The sequence below is a fragment of the Erithacus rubecula genome, assembly GCF_903797595.1.
Source record: "Erithacus rubecula genome assembly, chromosome: 2".
NCBI classification, from domain to species: domain Eukaryota; kingdom Metazoa; phylum Chordata; class Aves; order Passeriformes; family Muscicapidae; genus Erithacus; species Erithacus rubecula.
Genome location: NC_136685.1, coordinates 55254962 through 55275337, shown reverse-complemented (window position 1 = coordinate 55275337; position 20376 = coordinate 55254962). Strand labels below are relative to the sequence as shown.

Genomic DNA, 20376 nt, shown 5'->3' with positions numbered 1-20376 from the left:
GAGGGTGAATGTCTTAAGTCAGCAAGGAGCAGAGGGGAAGGAGACATGGATCGCTAGCCACATCTGCCTGAGTATGTCTCTTTCAGTCAGATTCTTGCTGTTGTTTGGTGTGGCCATGTGGTAGCAGTGACATTTCAGCTTCTTCTGCTCTCGGCATGTGACACACCACTCAGAAAGAGACTAACAGGAGGCATTTGAGCCTCATCGGGCTGTTTAGGTAAAACAGATTCTGCCACTAAAGGGATCATAATCTGATGGAATCTCATTACTGAAATGCTATGATAGCTTTTAGATTTTCATTTTTAAAAGCGCAAGATTTTCAAAGCAAAGCATATGGAGTTAAGCTTCTTATCGGTGTGTAGGGACCACGTGATTTTCAGAGATACCGAGCACTAGTAGGGTACCAGTGTAGATCACACTTGAAGCTTGGGCTGCAAGCAGAGCTTGAGAAAAAGTCATATCCCACAAATCTGAGCTTATGCAAGAAGTCTGCCCTATTCACAGGGCAGGCATTACACAAGTGAATATCAGCTTCCAGCTGGGTAGTGCAGCCTGCCTAGTTTTTATAACTCCAGGCTTGTGTAAATGCAGTAGGAAAATACCATCGTCAACAACTTGTTCTTAGAGAAACCAAAAAGAATACAAAAGAGTTTTTGAAAGAGGGGAGTGGCTGTTTTTTAAACTTTTGTGTTTGGAGTGGCCTATAATTTGGGTTTTCAGCTCTGCATGTCATGTTGGAAGTCTGGTGCTGACGTACTCAGCCACAAAACTTGAAACTTTCCTGTTCAGAGCAGGAACATTTTCATCTTTATAGACTGTTGATGTTCACAGTTGCTGAGAAAAAAAAATAATGTGAAAGAAGGTCAAAACTGCTTGAGAAGCTTTTTAAAGTCATATTAAGCATCATACTTGGGATATATTTTATGAGATATAAACTAGGAATATCCAAACTTTCACCATAATAGGATGTTTTCTAGTTCCAAAAGAACACTGAGGTGTTCCATGCTGGGCCTAAGCTGACTACAAAATACTCATTTTTTTCTTCTTTGCTGTAGCAAATATCAGGTGAACAGATGGCTAAAATATTTTCTTTAAATGTGAGAATCCAGAAGGTCTCAGCTGAAGGACTTTTCTTATACTATCATTAACAGGATATTGTAATCACTGCAGACATTTAAAATCTGGTACCCGCTATTCAAATAACACTTCCACATCACTCTGAAAGTAGAAAATGAGATACTGGTGATTAAAAGGCATGTCCTCAGAGGTTATCATTTCAAAATTACAATTCTAACATAATGCATAGTGCTTGGTAAATGTGGGTGGATGAGAAACTGGTAGAACTGCCAGCATTGTCATGAGGCAGTTTTATGTGCCATTGGTTTTTCATTCAGTTTTTAAAGCGAGCGCATTCCTCAGGAAGCCAGAGCAAAAACTGCTGCCAAGAATCTTTACTGCACTGATTTTGTTTCGTTTGAAAGAAAGAACTAGTTGTTTAAAAGTCAAAGTTGAGCAAAAACGTTTAGATCTGCTAATATCCTGGGAATGAGCAATGCAGTCCAGTGTGGGCACAATCTCTACTTTACTTCTGAGTGGCTGGAGGCATATGAGAGCATTTCTTGGAGAGAGAAATTTCCATACCACAACGGAACCATTAATGGCTACACCCATAACAAAGAAAAGAGTTAATGTGGCAGGGGAAAGACAATCCTTCCCAAAACTTCAGCCTTAGTTTTAGAGCTACCTTAAGGAATTAATTCAGGGCATGACAGATTAGCCTTCATAGGCAAGTTCTTTCAGCATCTGAGTCAAAATCACAGTGCAGTATTTAATCTAAAGCTAATGGTTGATCAATAAAGCCAAAGGGAAGATAAAATAATACATGTCTGAAATACTGTGCTCTTTCAGTGTGATCATGTCTAGATCTCTCTCACAAGAGCATTGTATCAGGTGACAGGATAAGTGAGGAACAGACAACATGTAATGGGAAACACAAAAGGCAGAGGAACACTTGCATCACCTGCACTTCCTTATGTTTCTTTCTCAAAGAGTGGATGTGTATATATATATATATATATATATATAATATATATATATATACATATATATCATACAGTCCTAATCTGATTTCCAGTCAAAGAAAATAATACAGAACATATGGACTAATTTTTCAGGAGGCTTAGGCAGTGATCCTGAGAGATTCAAGGCACTGAGCATTAATTGCCTTTTCACCTTTAGTAATTCTATATGACAGCACATGTATTCACTTCCTAAACAATTGATACTTCCCATCAGTGCTGCCCACAAATGTCAGCATAGACTCATTTCTGTGGCTAAGAGGTTCTTCTCCAGGAAAGATTGCTATCTAGGAAATGAACTTCACATTTGTTATCTCCAGTGATAGTCTGAATACCCATTTTCCTATGCTGTCAAATACTACAGTGGCCAAAACCAAGACCTCTTTTGTAATGCTGCTCTTCACAGGTTTTCCTTCCCCAGAGGCTGCTTGAAAGAAGCACCCCTGCAGCTTGTGTCTTCTCCATGGCTTTCCATTGTTTCATAGCAACTTCTCTTATGTTTTTCCATGCTTTTTTCATTAACAACTTTGGAAATAGTTGCTGGACTCTGAAATAAACCAGTATGTGTAATGAAATTTCTTTCTCTTAAGCATTTGTTATTTTCCCAAGGCATTAATCTTTCAGGGATTCATGTGAGTTTAGTTCTGGTGGTTTCTACCTCACATGATGGTATTCATGAAGAAATTAAGAGGTGAGTGGAAGACTCATAGCTGGAGATTTTCAGCAACCCAGATTTGTTTAAAACTGCAAAGTACACACCAAAGTTGGTGATTTATTTCCTTATTGAAATGCACATTTGATTTCACATGTTTTGAGAACCGTAGGAGTCATTTCATGCTTGTATTGTCACTTCCTGCTTGTAGTCCTTGGCTTGTTAACAAAATATTAAAGTGTTGACAGGGAATGTCCTAGGTGTATAATGATAGACTCCATTATTTTTGCAAGGCCAGACAATCTTTGCCTACTGGCTAACCCTACCTTTCAAAAGCTCTGTGTAGCATTTTGTTGGTGAGCCATAAGACTTCACTCCAGGCTCACCAGTGAGATTCACTGTTGTAGGGCTTCTCTTTTGCATGATTATTGGAAACTTCCATGAACCAGATAGTCTGTCTTGTGCCTGATGATGGCATCTGAGAAGTCTAGAGACACTATTCTGAGTTAATTGATGTTATTTTTTTGTAAGAAAAGTGTTTAATCTGTGAGGAGCCTTGATATCCCATTCAGCTCGGAGGAAGTCTCCTCTCTGTGGTGTGGGTGTTGGAGTCATGGCTGAGCATTGCCTTGTCTGGATCAGTGTTGCCATCCTCTTCAGCAGTAAGCCAAAGCACTTCAGGGGGATACTGCCACACTTCATAAACCACTGTAGAGCTAAGTTTTTCTTTCATCACAGCAGGACCCCATGTGTGCCAGACCATGCGTAAGTGTCATTTTTGAGTATCCTATTTGAATTTAGCTTAGGGCTATGAGCTGTTAATGGGCTCTGTGTCTCTAAGTGATTTCCTACTTTACATGTCCTAATTAATGCCCCTCCCTCTGACTTTCTTGTCTTTCCAGATATATTATGATTTTGTTTTCATTTATAATTGCTTTTCATCTATTTGTAATATTGGTGTTCCATACTCCAAAGACCTGGTGTTAGTGTCAATCTCTCACTCTCAGCACTGCTGATTTTTGCTCTTGCAGTTATCCTTTTGATGCTCCAAACTCCTACTTTTTTGGTTTGTTTTGCCTTTATTACAAAGCTCATCACAGTCTGCCTCATACAAATGTTTGTTATCAAGGGCTGTTTTATCCTTTGTTCTTCCTTGTGAAGAGAATAGCAGCTCATTGCTCGACCTGCTGCTGTTTTACCTGCGGTCAAAACAGTAACTTTAATAACACAAGTCAGATAAAATAATGGCACAAAGCAAATATTTGTTATATTGAAATGTTTGCTCCTTTTTGCTTACAGTATTATCTGTTTATAGCTTGAGATTGTGATAATGAAAGTTTGGAAGATTTGGATTTTGGAGATGTTTGATGTTTGATACACTTAAGTTACACTGGCCAACATACTCAGGTACAAGATAAGTGCTACATGAGAGGGAAAAAATAGAGGGAAAAATAAAAAAATAAATTTCTACATATGCACTCATTATTACCTACAAAATGTGCACAGTGACAATTTCCTCCTGTCTCAGAACAGAGATCCAAGCACAGAATGTGACTGTAGCCTCACTTCTTCCCTTACACCAGTAGTGGCTAGACTCCTCAATGCCCTGAATCTGCCAGTGGTGGCCATATCTCTGTGGTCGAATTCCTCCAAACTCTCACCTTACCCATGTAGTGTAGCACCACATGACACACCTCTGTAGCAAGCCCGTGAGAATCCCTCGGAGTGGTCTCTCCTTCCCCCAGTTCTGCTGATGGTTGCCCAGCCAATGTCCTCAGAAGGCAGAAACATGTCCTTCAGGCTCCTTGTGATTGCCTGTCTTGGCAGTTTACATGGGATGCAGGATGTTCAGCTCTGGCTCTCCCAGCTGCTCTTGCAGCAGCAGTGTGGGAAGGGAGGCAGGGTCCCTTAGAGCAGAGGTCTCTGTGGAGGGGCTCCAGTGTGCAAAGGCAGGCAGCCTGGGTGCCCAGTGTTGTGTCTCAGAAAGAGTCAGAAATTCAGAGAGCTCTCAGGTGTCAGGTAAACACCTCCAAGCATCTCTGGTGCCTGCTGTTCAGACACGTTAGGAGGCACAGTCTGTGCTGTCATGGCACCTTTTGTGGAGAATAGGTAGCAACTAAAGAAGTGAGTAACCTTTGTTTACTTGCACTTGCCCTCTATAACATCAGCAATTCCTGGTACAAATAGCCTATGATTGTTCACCTGAGCACTACCATCAGAGCTGTCACTTTTATTTAGAAAGATGTGACAGCCATCCTTTTTTCTGGAAGGGATTAGTGGGGAGGTAGGGAATCAATAAAGGCAAAGATTTGAAAAAAAAGCCAACAGCAAAACAAACCAGGAAGCAGGGCTGGACAATTAAAATCCCACAGCCACTAGTAATATTGATTGTTGTTGTGCCCTTGAATCCCACTCTGCTTACATAGAAGTATTAACCCTTTGAATGAATGAAAGCAAATGAAAGTATTTGTATTACATCATAAAAAGAGATAAAGAAAAATATGAAAAGATAGTATAGGGTAGAGAGCAAGACATTAATATCTAGATTGATAATTGTCAGGATCAGTCATCTCCCAGACTGGTACCTGTCACCTCTGCTACACACTCTATTTCACTTGCACTCAAGAAATAATGAAGCATGGTAATATGTTATTCTGCATAACTTAGCCAGCCTGTAAAAGAGGGACATAATGGGGTTTACCCATTTTGTTTGGCAATTAGTGGTGAGTGATAGAATTTAGGTGCTTGAATATGGGAAGTAAAAAAAAAGAAAGCTAGACTGAAAGTAACGACTTAGAAACTCTGATGCATTCCTTCAGGTCCTCTCACCTCTGCTTCTTAATGCATTCTGCAGAAGAATGTATGTAGAGTGAGCCCAAGATTGTCTACAAGCTGGCAGCTAAAACCTGGCTCTTCTTGGTTGTTGTACAAGATAGACATGCTAAACTTCCCAAGTCCTTAGTTACCTCCTTTGGGAAAGCAGGAACCCTGCTGGGCTGTTTAGCATAGAAAGAACCTGTGCCCTCTCTGGCTGTACCAAGAGATGCCAAGGGCACATTAAAAACATGAAGTAATGGATGTCATACCAGTGCATGCTCTTTCAAGCTAAATGCCATTTTGAAGGAGGAGGCATAAACAATCAAGAAGGCTTGCTGGTGAAAGCTATCAGCTAGGGTTTGAATAGAGAACAAAACAAGGAGCAGAAGTAGAGCAATATTACTTAAGTGCATTTCTGAAAGATTTTTAGAAGAGTGCTGAGCACGCTTTTCAAGTTGTTGGATATTCTGAGATGCCACTCAGAATATAATCAGTGAAAAATATGGAGGGTGCAGGATTGAAGACAGGAGATCAGCAATATGTAGAAGTGCAGCAAAACAAGTTCATCAGTTTTATAAGTATATCACAGGTTGCAATTCAATAAAATAAATGCAAATACTCCATATTCATCTGGAGTGGTCAGCTACACAAATACATGATTGGAAAATGTGAATTTGGCAGCAGTTCTACCAACAAGGACCAACAAGGCATCTGAATTGCCTTGAACATAATTCAAAAACATACTGTGCTGAAAAAAGCTACATTGCAGTGGAGTATATAAAGAAATATGTCATGCATATGAGACACGAGGTAACTTTATTGTGGAAGATTCTGAAGGTAAGGGCTCTTAATTCTCACTTGTTAAAACTGTGAGACTTCAGAAGAGATTGGACCAATTTGGAAGAAATTGAAAAGAAGCAACTGGAATCGTTGGTCACCTAAAAGACACACCCCTTTTCTAATATCTGACAGGGAAAGACTAAAGGAAACAGAAATTTTGTTTATAAAATGCAGAGGTGTTGACAAAGATGGGGGAAATAATGTGCTGTGGATCTCATGTGGTGAATACAGGGAATAATGAGCCTATACTGAGACGTAGGAGATTTTGATTGAATGCACTGAAAAAATTTCAAACAGTAGGGATAGAGAACCAACAAAATATGCTGCCTAGGGAGACTATGCAATCCACATCTTCAAAGATTTTTCAGAAAAAAAAAGGCAAATATTTATTGTTTACTTATTTCTCTACAGAGAGAGTTTATCCAGCCTGAAGGTAACAAGATGAACCAGGAGTCTCTCAGGCTACACCTATCCCCCTAAGCTCTCAAGGGTCAGGAGAAGGTTCAAGCACTGATACCCAGCTACTCACAAAACCACCAGGGTTGTCCCCATTAAATCTCAGGCCTGTCCTGGTCACTGACCTGAGGAAATAATCTCCAAAGACTGTCCCAAACATCCATGGATGTTGGACAATACTTTCATACATGGGGGGGAAAGTATTCCATGATATTTACCCTCAGGGAGAAATAAGAGGTCATGACCCCATTTCTTGTAAAGACAAGCCTGAAAGTGCCCTCCAGTCCTAATTTCTTTGGGTATTTCTGTACCAAGCTATTTTTAACAAAGAGAATCCAAAAGCCCTCTCCAATTTAAGTGAATTAAGTGAATAAGCTTTTTTGTGTACAACAACAAGCTCTGGGGCATTCATGCAATTTTGTTGCATTTAGTAGCTCTGTATAAATAACATAGGAAAAGAAACATTCTATGTGCATGCATAAGATGTTCATAAATAAAAAATAGTTATAATAATTCATTGCAGTATTACCAAGATGAAAGTCCCATTATCCTAAATACTTTCACAAATCTCTAGCAAGAGACACTACCTGTCCCAAATGCTGCACAGGTTAAAAAAATCACGGTCACATAAAAACATTTTCTTAAGTGAAAAAATGAGAGTGTCTGAAGTAATTTTTGGTATAAAGCACAATTTTGCATTTCCTCCCCCTTGCAGGCCTAAGTCATTTTCCAGGAAGTTCAGCTAGTAAGCTTTATACAATGACATGACTACTCCAAAACTTCCTTTTCTTGTACAAATATACATATTGGTTAATCTCTTAAATGCCAGATTGTCTCCATTTAACAAGCTTCAAAGAATTGGGTGACTCAGGGATAATTTTGGGACTTTTACCTATTTTATCCTGTATTTAACATTCTAATTGTAATGGGAAGAGAGTGAAATGCTGTCAGCATTCTGTAAAAACTAGTTATTATTCTCTTTTAACAGTCATAAACTTTAAAGTTATTTCATCATCATTCTGGCTTTGCTAAGGACCACTGAGAGTCTGTGTATCAGCATTTCATAAAACTGTTTCCTAAACTGAAATTCAGAGAAGTGTTGCAAAATGAACCCATATATTTCTCACAGTAGTGAAAATACCATCTGAAAAAGGTTAGAGTTATTTTCTTTTCCTTTTAAACCCCCATAAGAAAAACACCACAGGCATCAGCTAGTTAGTAACCTCTTAGTGCATTGACCTGTTTGATGTTCACAGGAGGGTTAGTCGATATATTAGCCTTACATAGAGTACCATTAGTAATTTATGCATGAATTTTATTACATAGTTCAATCTTCATCTGCCCCACAGCCTGCAAATGCCCCTCCATCACACACTACTACATAAAATGTAAGCTATGCAGAAAAAAAATATTAATTTTACTTACATTTTGGTCCTGTGCAATGTAAAAAGCACAGTATTGAGGTATGTTTGCAGTATTTTGCACTTAAAATGTGGTAGTATGTTTCTACTTTTAAATATGGCATCCTAGCTAATGTTAAATTCATCATTTATCACTTAGAACTATTCTAATGATTATTATTCCTATGCCCCTCTCTGTTGATTCTGAAAAACTCACTAGATTGACCTCCCAAAAAACCCTTGGCATTTGAAGAAATTATGTGTAGATGTGTGCTAGCTTCTGTGGCTGAGCACATTAGTAATTCATCTCTACAGAACAGACAATTAAATGTCCCTGGTATGTTGTAAATGGGAAAAGATTGCAATCTGCCACGGATCATCCTGAGAATGGGAGCTTAATGAATCAAAGAGAAACCAGTCAGAAATTGATTTTGATAAGACACACCTGGCTAAATTATGTGTTTTCTGATGGTGAGGCTATATCTAAAGCAGCTGTTCTAGAAAATGGAAGGTGAGCTTGAAAAAACTAGAGAGGCAGAGCATATGAAGAAGATTGAACCAATGTTTGTTGCTGTGTGAAATGGTCCTCCAGCTCAGATGCCCTGTCATTGAAATATCTACCTGTGACTATTTTTTGATATATAAGTGCACTTCACACAGATAATTTTCTATCAACAGAACATTTATATTCATCCATCTAAGTAATTCCTGCTATGATATACAGTCCAGCTCTGTAGCACTAGGAAATGAGGCAGTTGTAGGTAAAGTTAATAAATCCCTTTGACTCCCTTCCCCTTTCAGAGCTGAATCCCAAGCCCATAGCTAGGCAGCTACATTTTCTACACAGTACAAGAGGCATTTCAGAAAGGAAGCCAAACAAACCTCTTGCTTGTACAGATATTGCCCGCATTGAGTCTGAAGCAGTGAGCCTCATTCAGAATTGCCTCCACTGATTGTGAATGAGAGCTAAGAACAGCTTATCAATGTGGCAAAGCTTTGCAGCATTTTATTGGGGTTTATTTAGCCCACTCCTCACAGTGTGACAGCAGCAGAGGCTGTGAGGGCTGCCCCAGCAGGCACCAAAGGAGCTTCCTGGGAAGAGGCATGTTTTTAAGGTGACTGAAGCAATTCTATGATCAACTTCTCCATCTTTCTATGTGAGACTTTTGACTATGGAGTTGCTCTTTAGGCAGAGGAAAACAAAAACCTCTCCTTAGTGGTTAGTAAGCCTGTCACACCCTAAAAAACTTCTTCCAGCAATTATAATTAAAAATACTATTAAACAGCCTTTCTACGAGTTTTTAAGTGAAGTGTTGCACTCTTTCATGGATGGAGCCAGTATCTCCTGCCAGGCTTTCTCAGCTCTCTTCCCTCAGATTTGGGGCCATAGGATTTTGCCCTACTCTCTATTAGTGAAAAAGAAAAAAAAAAAATCATAATATCATCATTTTGAGAAAAAGAGATGCTTCAATGAAAAGACTTATGCCTGGCTTTGTCTCTAATCTGATATGTCTGACAGTAGATGCTGCACATCCCTGCAGCCTTCAAAAGAAGGTGGCACAGTGCTTGTGCAAATTATATTTTTAGGAATCTCTTTCTAAAAAAGTTAAAAATTAAAAAACAGGTGTTCCTTGTTTGCTGAAGGGAAATGGAGGAATTACTTCTGAATTTACTCTAAATTGATAGTCCTCTCTATTATACCATGCCTGGATGGATATATTATACTGTACAATATTGTAATTTTTATAAGAGATAGGGTATTCATGGCAGTAATTATTTTTTCCATTAAGCACTTCAGAAATAATGATGTGTGTTTGTTTATTTTGTTTTACTCAGCTGATCTCCATCTTTTCTGTATTAGCTATGGGATTTGTTAGTCCTGAATCCTCTCTGTTCGTAGACTAACATGATATGACATATTTCTTTTCCTGTCAAAACATTTACAGTGTACTTATAAAAATTAATAGAAGGTTTAAAATAAGACTCTCTCATAGTATGTCTAGGTTGTTTATTTCTAATTTTCTTATGAGAAATAAATTTAGTTTTTCTTAGCAGAGTCCTCTACATTTTTTATAAAGTCAGAGGAAGTTTTCTTTCTCCTGTACCCATTAGCCACAACAAATCTTTCTCTTGCTGCCTGTGCATGTTCTGACTGTCATTTCAACACTGACTCATCGGTGAGAAAAGATTAAGACTTTGACTCGACAGGTTATAATCCTCTGCCTGTGCCAGGAATGCAGTGCTCTGCTATCTTACAACTGCCAGCCCGTGCCTAAGGAGGCATGATGGCCACATCTGATGTAATTCAGCTTGTCCTGATTAGATGGGGGGGGGGGGAATACACACATATCTAATTGAAGCATGGGAATTATTTTATTGGATTACTAATGCACTTGGAAAATCTATGGTAACATTTATTAAATAAGCGTTCATTCCCATGTGTAACGTGGCTCACTTCATTACACAGGATGAAGGCTGGAAACTGCATTCTGTGAAGTAGTTGGAGTTTGTCCCCATTGCTGAACAGACAGCATTTTTCACGTTCTTTCCAAATCATCCTTATGGTTCACAATGATCTTCCCTCTCTCTCTACTGCTTTATTTTATTGCACAAATGCTAAGAATGACTCTTGTTCCAGAGAGGATTACCAGAGCTTTTATATATATATATATTTCAGTATATTGCACACATTGAAGAAAACTTACCTTTAATAAAATGTAGCAATGCAGTTACATACAACACAGCTCGTGACTTTTCTTATGTGCTCAGTTTCCGACCATCTGCTTTGCATGCAGTACTCAGGCTTGTGGAGAAGCTTCCAGGATTTTGGCATTTTTTTGCAGATGCCATGCTTCTTCCCTGTTACAATGCCAAGAATTTTGTTAATCTGAAAAGCAACACACACAGGTTATACTCTAGCTGACAAAGATGGAACAGTGTAATTGAAGAATAAGGATTTCCATAGGAAACAGCCTGAAATGCCTGGTAGGACTACATCTTATCAGGTTGGCAGATACTCATTCTCAATTTATAATCAATTGTCATGAATTGCCACGCCGAGGTTATATAGCCATCCAATTTAGAAAAATGACAGAAAGGTCCTGAATATCATTATAAAAGCATGGTTTTCATTGATACATTTTGAGGTTTGGAACTGTGTTTGACTTCCCAGAGGGCACAGAGGGGAGAAAGACAGAAGCAGATTTATGGCACTCAGGTAAGAGGAGGATCCTGCCTGGTGTCAGGGAAAGGCTGCATCATCACCTCCTTGACCTGGAGAACTGGGCATAAAGTTTGAGCTAAAAACAAGTTAAAGCAAATAAAACAATCCAGAATTACAAATAGGCCCTGAAATTCATTAATTTATCCAAAAGCAGTTCTGTTTATAATTAATTCCTGACTCATTTCTGGCAACATCCAACAGGTCCTGCTCTCCCAGCACAGATGGAGGAAGGTTCACAGCAGAGCTGTGCTGGGGCAGGTTTAGGGAGGTCATGTCAGTCCCCTCTGTAGAGCCATATGGCAACTTTGGATGTGCAAACCACTGCTACTTCCCTGTGATGCCAGACCCATTCTGACTGCGCTCTGGCATGCCTGGAGGATGCAGGGACTCAGACAGGTCACTGCATGGCTGGCAAAAATCTTCCCACTGCCCATTCTTTAGCTATCCATTCTAACCCTGCTCCTCCTTTCCATACCCAGCGTGAAACCTTGGGATTACAGGCAGTCCCACTGAACTCAACAGTGAAACTCCACCTGTGCAGAAGAAATTCAGCTGCTGCTTGGAGCTACAAAGTGGCTCTCCTCATTCAGCCTTAGTGCCTGTGGGAAAAAGACTGAGCAAGTATGCAATTTTTGAGATGTGTGAACCCAAACACAACATCAAGGTGTTCTGACTCAATTTCAAAAGCCAAATGCATTCCAATATAGCAATTTGTGTCTTATCCAAAAATAGCATTAAAGCCACCAATATTATTTCAATAGCTGTGGTTTTGTCCCATGCTTCACTGGGGATATCCTGCATGTTGGAGGCCTGGCCAGGAGCATGCACTGTGTCAAAGCAGCTACCTAGACCAAACACCAGTAAAACCCTTGAAATCATCATTCTTTCCTGAACACTGAAGACACTAAAATCTATAGCTGACACCCCCGTTCAAAAACAGCTTTAGGGGAAGTTCACTGGAGCTGCTCAACTGTGGCAGTACTGTCTCTCAGCAAGTTGGTCACTCATGCCTTGCCAAAATCTCTGATGACCACGGGAAGCTGGTTTTTTGACTTCTAGAATACTCCTTCACTTCTCAGGTGCACTTCATTTGTTCTTATTATTAATGGAACAGGTTTGATATGGAGCAAATTTGGCTTCTATAGCCAGCTAGGTAGAAGATTGTTGTTGTTTTTTCCCCGTTATTTTAGATAGGAACCCTTTCACATATGTAGGGCTTTTCTTACATTTACTGGGCACCAGAAATCAATCAGAGTGCAGGAAACAAAAACCTTGAAGGTTCATCAATATTTCAGGCCCCATCAACAACACATTCAATTTTATTTGGGAAGGGATTGGAATTTTTGCTCAGTTTGCAGCTTGAAACAGAGCGAGCCCAGTTCAGTGGAACTGAAACCTTGAGCAGGTCACAGTGCCAGATGCTCCACCTGCCCCTTGCTGCCACCCAGTCCAGCAGACCCATGTGGAATGCCATCCATGTGACCAGAGCACTGCAGAGCAACAGAGATTTCACATGATTTATTTGTTTCTCCCACACTTCATGTTGCAAAGGGCTCTGGCACGGAGGGAGTAGACAATTGTTAGCCTGTCTCTGAGACTTTGGACCACAACTCTTGCCCTTCTGCCATCAGCCTGTTTACAGATGGCAGTGACCATTGGGGGAGCAAAAATTCTGTCTTAACTGCAAGTTTATCCTTTCCTCAGGGCTGGCTTTTAGACTGATGGTCTGTTTTTTGCCTCAAGGACAACCAAACATTTTCCAGAGAAATTAACCTAATTTCCAGAAAACACAAAGGCAGCAGTAAGTCAGGCATAAAAGACCTGAAGACATTTGGAAATATATGAAAATTTATTTCTTTGCATAAGTGCTACAGCTTTCAGTTCTTTCTTTATTCTTTTTGGTTAATTTATTTGCAAGGTTATTGCAGTTTTATCTTTGCTTGATAAATAGTAGGGATTTCTGTGGCTTGGACTACAACAACACTTTGAGGGCCTCTAACAGGACCTGACCCCAACAGGATCATAGTTTGTCCTCATATTTTCTTTTCTGCAGAAGTTTTATCTTCTGAAACTTAGCTCCTGGTTTCTCTATATTCTGTGTGACTGTTTCATTTAAGGCTCAACAGTTTTCTACCGTTGAAAGTGTACCAGATTGACTAATGGAACAAGTGTCATGATTCTGGAAAAGTATTTCCAAAGCATGTATATTCTTGTTTGACTCAGTGTTTCTCTCAGTGGGAGAGTTACTGTGCTTAGAAGAACGTGTTGTGTACCAGTTAGTCAGGTATCTTGGTGATTACATATAGCTTTATAAAGGAACATCATGCCTTTTTGTGCAGTTTTGACTTGCTTTTATGTACTTTTTTGGCAGCTTGCTCTTTCTAATTTTTTTTTTCTGTCCCCCAAACTGCACTATTGTTTTCAAGCATGTTAGAAAATTAGATAGGAATGTTTTGATTTTATTCTTCCTGCTCAAAAATTATGCACTTCTCTAATTTTTCTTTCCTCATATTTCAATGTGATTAGTCTACAGCAACACAAAAATAAATCTTGCAATTACGAAAATGCAGTTCAGGGGTACAGTTTCCAGAGATCAAAAAAAGAATAACCCACAAAGAAATGGAAGCTTGATTTTTACTTCTTGGCAGGCAAGACAACATGTGGAATCAAACACATAGTTAGGATCTAGCTGAAATGGTAAGCCACAGCCTTCAAGAAGAAGCTGCGTGGATGTGTTCTGCCCAGTGCAATCCCAGAGAGGAATTCTTCCCAGTGTGACTGCAGGGAAATCCAGGATTCTGCTGTGCTGTTAAAGGCAGGACACAACTTTTTTGGAGTTTTTCCCACTGTTTTCCATGGTTGGGCAGGGATGCACTCTGCTCCCACATGTGCAGTTTGGTTTTCTCTGCCTGCAGCTGCCCCTGGGGACCCTCTCAGGCAGCTGTGCCAGGTGGGCTCGACAGCAGCACTATTTTTTGCTCTGTGCTCTCTTTTGCCCTCCTTGGGATGAACAAGGATCCTGTGCTGTGGCAGACTGCCCAGAAAGGCAGGCAGGCTTGGAAAAGGAGACTGAGGCTTTGTCTTTAACATTTCCGAAGGAAAAGAAAAGCTGTTTTCTTTACTTTGGAGCAAATAATGGGCATTTGATAAACCAGTATGAGAGAATGGGTATGGCAGTTTGTAGTCTTTTACTGCAAGAAAATCTCAGTGGGGAAAAGTACTAAACTCTGCCTCTTCCTCTTGCCTCCAAACTCTCTGTTAGGTTCAACTCATTTATTCTGTACTAAATTTGCAGAGTCGTTTTGGGTTTTTTAATCTCTGGAGACTTAATTCATGTAAGGTACTCCAAGGTGTAAAATACACCATTTTTGACAAAAACAAAACAAAAGAATCACAAACAAACAAGAATAAAAAAATCCCAAACAAACAAACATCCAAACAAACTAAAATCCACCAAAAAACCCATAAAAACAAAACAAACAACAAAAAACCCCATAAATCCTGTGTTGGACTGGATCTTGCTCATTTGAAAGTCTTCCACGCCAGCATACCCAAAAGCACTTCCCTCCTTCAAATAATGAAACAATGAGACATTAGTGGTATACAGCTCTTATGTAAGTCAGAGTGAGGGAACAACTAGAGTTAGACACAAGACAAGAGTAGAAAGAAGTTGTAGGAGATGATCCTTGAGTGACAGAGAAAAGTGTGGGGGTGTGGAGAAGGCCTAAACTTCTCTGTTTGCAGTAGCCCTGGGGACAACACCTGTGGACAAAAGCAATTATAAGAGAGAACAAAGAGCAAGACTCACCAGGGACACCTGAATGTATTTTACCTGGCATCTATTACGTGCCATAGTTACACAGACTTCTGAGGGTTAACTCCACACCCTGAAATTCCCTTTTAATAACAGCAGGTATCACACGTAGATAAAATCAGCTGCGCTCCATCATTCTTTCCACCCCCCCTGGGAAGAGAGGATGAAATCTGTCCAGGCTGGCATCCATGCAGCCAAAGGCTCATTCTCCCTTCCACATCCCCAGGTTCATCGAGCACACACCTCCCTAATGCGCTGGAATTGGCTTAATTTGATCTTGACAAAATAAAATTAAGTAAGCGCAAAACCACTAAAGTTATTATAGAGAGCGACTTTCTAAATCACGTTTAACTTCATGCCATGCCAGGAGATAATCCCCAGCTAAATCCAGCCTCAACTGAAAGGAAATGTGCAACTAATTCAGCTCACTATACTTTAGAACTCAACAGCAGATAACTAAAACTACTAACCAATCTTTTAAAACTTCCTCTTTTCCCAGGCTATTTTAGCATGTGATGATCTGGATGATCACCCTTAAAATCAATTTCAACTTCTAGATGCAGATGATGTTAAATTAAAAAAATAATCTCTTTTGAAAGTTTCTCTTCTACCAAGGGGTTTAGATGATCTGCCTGTTTCACCACTTTCCCAGTTTCTTCAAGCTGAGCATACAGAGGTGGAAGCAAATTTTGTCTTCATTGCAGAACTACAAGATGTAAGGGTATTCAAGTGTCAGAAGATGTGATTAAATTCTTACAAAATAAATTCATATTTAGATGTAAGATCAAATCCTGAGTAAGTGTAAAACCACTATAACCCTGTTGAATTAACCAAACTTCTGCTCATGTTCATAATTTGAGACTGACTAGAGCTGAACATTTCTGAGTAATCATAAGCTCTCTATTACTAGCATAATTAGTAATTTGCTTTTCCAAGCATCTTGTAGTGTTTCTATCCATTCATTTATGTGGAGTTCCTTGTCAATGTTTCTTATAGCTTGAGCATGAAGCAGGGATCCTGCATCAATTCTTGCTGAATCAGGGCTCAGTGCACATACTACCAATCACTTTTCTCACAAGGGTGTTTAAAATAGCATCTTCAGCCCATTGTAGCTCACTGGGAAATCTGTCAGCAGATTTCACTTTCTATTATTACAAGACCAATTTTAGAACTAGAAAAAAAATTATAGCAATGATAAAGCTCCAGGTGGAGACAGGTCAGTACTGCAAATACTTTCATAATGAAGTGCTGAAATTTCAGAGTGAATTCACTTTAAGCATGTTAATATTATCTCAAATTGGTTTTCCATAAACATTTGGTTGATTAAAATGTTGACTGACAGCAGTATTTACACTTCATTTCTTACAAAGCTGCACATGCAAGTATTCATGGCTAATGAGTTTGCATTAGCATGAGCAATTGCTCTTGCTAGAAAAGCTCACACATTTTTGGGTTTAAGAGAGCAGGTAAATCCTTCCATATTGTGGGCAGTATTGAACTGTGTGCTTCCATCTCAAAGACTTCCTCCAGGCACAGTTTAAATTCATCTATTGACATGCAGGACCCCAGAACTGAAGCTGTAATGAGACTGGGGGAGGTGGGGACTGGATGCCATATGACTTATTGACTAGTAAGCTTAAATAGCTGACACCATGCTTTTGCCCAGAAACTTCATAAAAATGTAAGCACAAGTGGTTAAAAAATTTCTAATAATACATCTTGAGTGAAATCATAAGTGCTAGTACATGTGCTATAATTAGGGAGCATCCATTATTTAGTCACTTCTGTCAAATATTACTTTAAAAGCAATCCAGTCTAGCACTGGGGTTTTTTTTCTTTTTAGACCAGACTGCAGGCACCCTGGTTAATATCAGAAGATAAAGGACTTCTGATGCTCCTAAAACAGAAAAGTGCAAAAAATTCCTCAACATTTATGAGACTAGGCATCTATTAGTAAAGAATTAGGTAACTCTAATGCCTTGTCTAGTCACTGTGTTGAAGGTAAAGTCTGATTTAAATCATAGAATCATAGAATAATTAGGATTGGAAGGGACATCTAGTTCCAACCACCCTGCCATGGACAGGGGTGCCACCCACTCGACCAGGTTCCTCAGGGCTCCATCCAACCTGGCCTTGAACCCTTCCAGGATGGGGCATCCACAACTACTCTTGGAAACCTGTGCCAGTGCCTCACCATCCTTTGAGTAAAGAATTCCTTCCTGACATCTTTCCTAAATCTCTCCTCTTCTTATTTAAAAACCTTCCTCCATGTCCTGTCACTCTCTACCCATGTAAGAAGTCACTCTCCCCTCTTTTTTATAAGCCCCTTGTATGAATGAGAAGGCTGCAATGAGGTTCTCCCAGAGCCTTCCCTTCTCCAGGCTGAACAATGTGCACACACACCTCCTGGAACATTTTTTTGGGCTCTGTAGCCCTGTTCCAACCACATTCTGAAGGATGTTTTAGAGTCCCTCCCAGCATAGCACAACACTGAGGTGGTCAGAGGGGTGCTGCTGAGCTGACTCACTCTTGAGAGGGCAGCCAGAGACCAGGCACCATCTGAAGAAGTTTTAAGTAATATGGAGAACTGGCTGACTTCAGTTGGAAACCAAAGCAAAAAATAAAATGAGACTACAATAACTTGCTGTGCCTGTGAAATTCGAAGGCTTAACCATGCATTGCAGATATGTCATTATGAAATATGACCTCATGGTTCTTCATGTATGTGTCCCTTGGGGACCAAACACCACTCTGTATAGGTTGTTTCACATTTGGATGACTTTGAGCAAACCTATAAAATGTATAACTGTTATGACAGTCAGTGTAAGAAAACACAGATTGTAAAGAATATATTTAAGTCCTTACTATCCTTCTGGGTTTTTATGAATTTCAAGTAAAAAAACAAGAAAAAGGTGGGGGGTGGTTACAGACAGATTTTTTGGTGTAATTTTGTGTTCCAATCCTAGGGATAGGCATCATTTTTACATCATAATTTTGGAGTCCTAATAATAAACATGCATAAATAATTTTTTAAATGCAATGGTAATTAAGAACCTGCACAATGCATGCTGCTATAAAACACGGAGTCTTGTAGGCCATAAAAACCTTCCCTACCCATATGCTTGTTCAAAGAAAATTAAATTCATAGTCTCTAGGTATGGCTTTGAAAAAATGATGTCAATAAGGATGCAAGATTTGAAGACATGAAGGATTCAGAAAAACAAATTAATAAAAAGCCCCAATCTAATAATTCTGCCTCGACTCTGAACAGTCTGCTAATAAGCAAAAGAATTGCTAACTGCTGGCTGGACGCTGCTGACTTGTGCTGTTCCTGCTTCATCTGCCACCATATTATTATTATTTTGCCTCAAGCATTGCTGTGGAGCTCACTTTAGCTAATGATCATGCAACTAACAGTCTGTCAGCCTTAATATCTACGGGAAACAAAATGGAATTTGTCCCTACACTATTAGCCATGCTTTCTAAACACACTTCCTTTGGCCATATGTATTGAACATTACATTTAATGCCTACTGTACTGTATGCCTACTGGATATGTGAAATAAAGAAAAATTTTATAGGGCAGTACATAGAAGTCTACATAAACTTTGGCACACCCTTGAAATACAAAACCAGATCAACTTAGATCATTGCTCAGTTTTTGGAGCAAATGCAAAAGATGAGAAGCAGTGGGTCAGTAGACTGGCAGCCAATAATAATGCCAATTTATTGAAAGACTCAGTTTTTGCCTGAGGTCATCTAATTACATGTATTGTAACCACAATGAGGTTTAACACAAGGGCAATTAAAGTTTCCATTTTGAGGAGGTTAAAAAGTCTAACTCCAGGGTGAATCAAATGGGAGGAGATGCAGCTGGGGTGAAATCAGCAAGGGTTTCTGATCTGTGTGTGCCTTAAACATGGCAGGGATTAATATTGCTAGTGATTGTCACCCTATTCACCACAGCCCCCAAAGCAATGGGTACTGAGCTGTGTCAGGAGAAAAACTGGCTGTCTCTGGTTCCCAGAGTGAGCTGGGAAGACTCAGAAGTCCGAGTCCTCACTCTGCTCTGCTGCATTTGCTGCAGTGCTGCTGGGATGGCCCCTTTCTTATGGCAGTGAACTAATCTGTGAACTGCCAGGAGAGCGTGAGAGAAGGGAACTGGGGAGGGAAGCAGTGGGTTCCTTTCAGGCAAGCTATTGTTGAGTCAGAGTCTGTCCCTCTAGACTATGCTTCCCTGTTCCACAAATAGCTTTGCATTAAAAAAAAAAAAAAAAAAAAAAAAAAAAAGAAGCAGGAAAAGTGAAATGACTGTATCTTGTTTTCACCACTGTTTTTCCACTTTTGAACACAATTATCACTTTCTATCTCTCCAGTTACTTGTCCAATTGCTCAAATTTCACCTCATTAGCTAAGAAAATGAGAAGTACTTCAGATTTACTGGGTTTTTTCAAGTGTTTGGTGACAGAGACAGGAATCTTCCCTCCTGATTTGGACTCAGAAAATCTTGAGCTTAATACCTCCATAAATACACCCAAATGAAGTGCTAGGAAGCTTTTGAACCTTTAGGGATCTCCACTTACTCTAAAACATGGCCCAAGGAATAAATGCTCACTGCAAGGCAAGTGCAAGGCTTGCAGTCTACACCTCAGCTCTGCTATTTGTCAGCAGCCAAGGTTGAGGTCCTGAGTATTTAAATATTTCCTCTTTGAAGTTAGTGAAAATGCAGTCAGTTCGCTGATACCTGTTCAAGTTTTGCTTAGAATAACAGATTTAATTTTTCATGCAGTGGAATGTAATCACCCAAAGTGCTCGGAAAGGGTTGAGTACTAAATAGGTAGGAATATTAATTCTCTGAATCCTTTAATTAGCTCCATTTCATCATATTCTACTTCCTTATATCTGCCCCAGGGTCTTACAAAACACCTCACACCTGCTGCCATATTTTGCTCAGTACCAGTTTTCCACCAAAGCCATTTATACCCTAGAAAGAAGATTCCTACAGAACCTTCCTTTACTCTCCTATATATATTTTATTATCTATTTTACATTATGCTCTGTAGGTATGTATTTTACTGACATAGCTTCAGAGCTGA

At 39.6% G+C, this 20376-nt stretch overlaps 1 long non-coding RNA gene across 2 annotated transcripts in view; it reads right to left on the bottom strand.

Moving 5' to 3' along the window:
* Window positions 1–700: 700 nt before the first annotated feature.
* LOC306798906 overlaps window positions 701–20376 on the bottom strand; it is a 41741-nt gene continuing 22065 nt past the window's right edge. For both annotated transcript variants that reach the window (XR_013773504.1, XR_013773505.1), the window contains 2 exons: window positions 10949–11130; window positions 701–1218 (listed from right to left, as the gene is read on the bottom strand). This is a non-coding gene — a long non-coding RNA (uncharacterized lncRNA). The remainder of the gene's footprint in view (window positions 1219–10948; window positions 11131–20376) is intronic.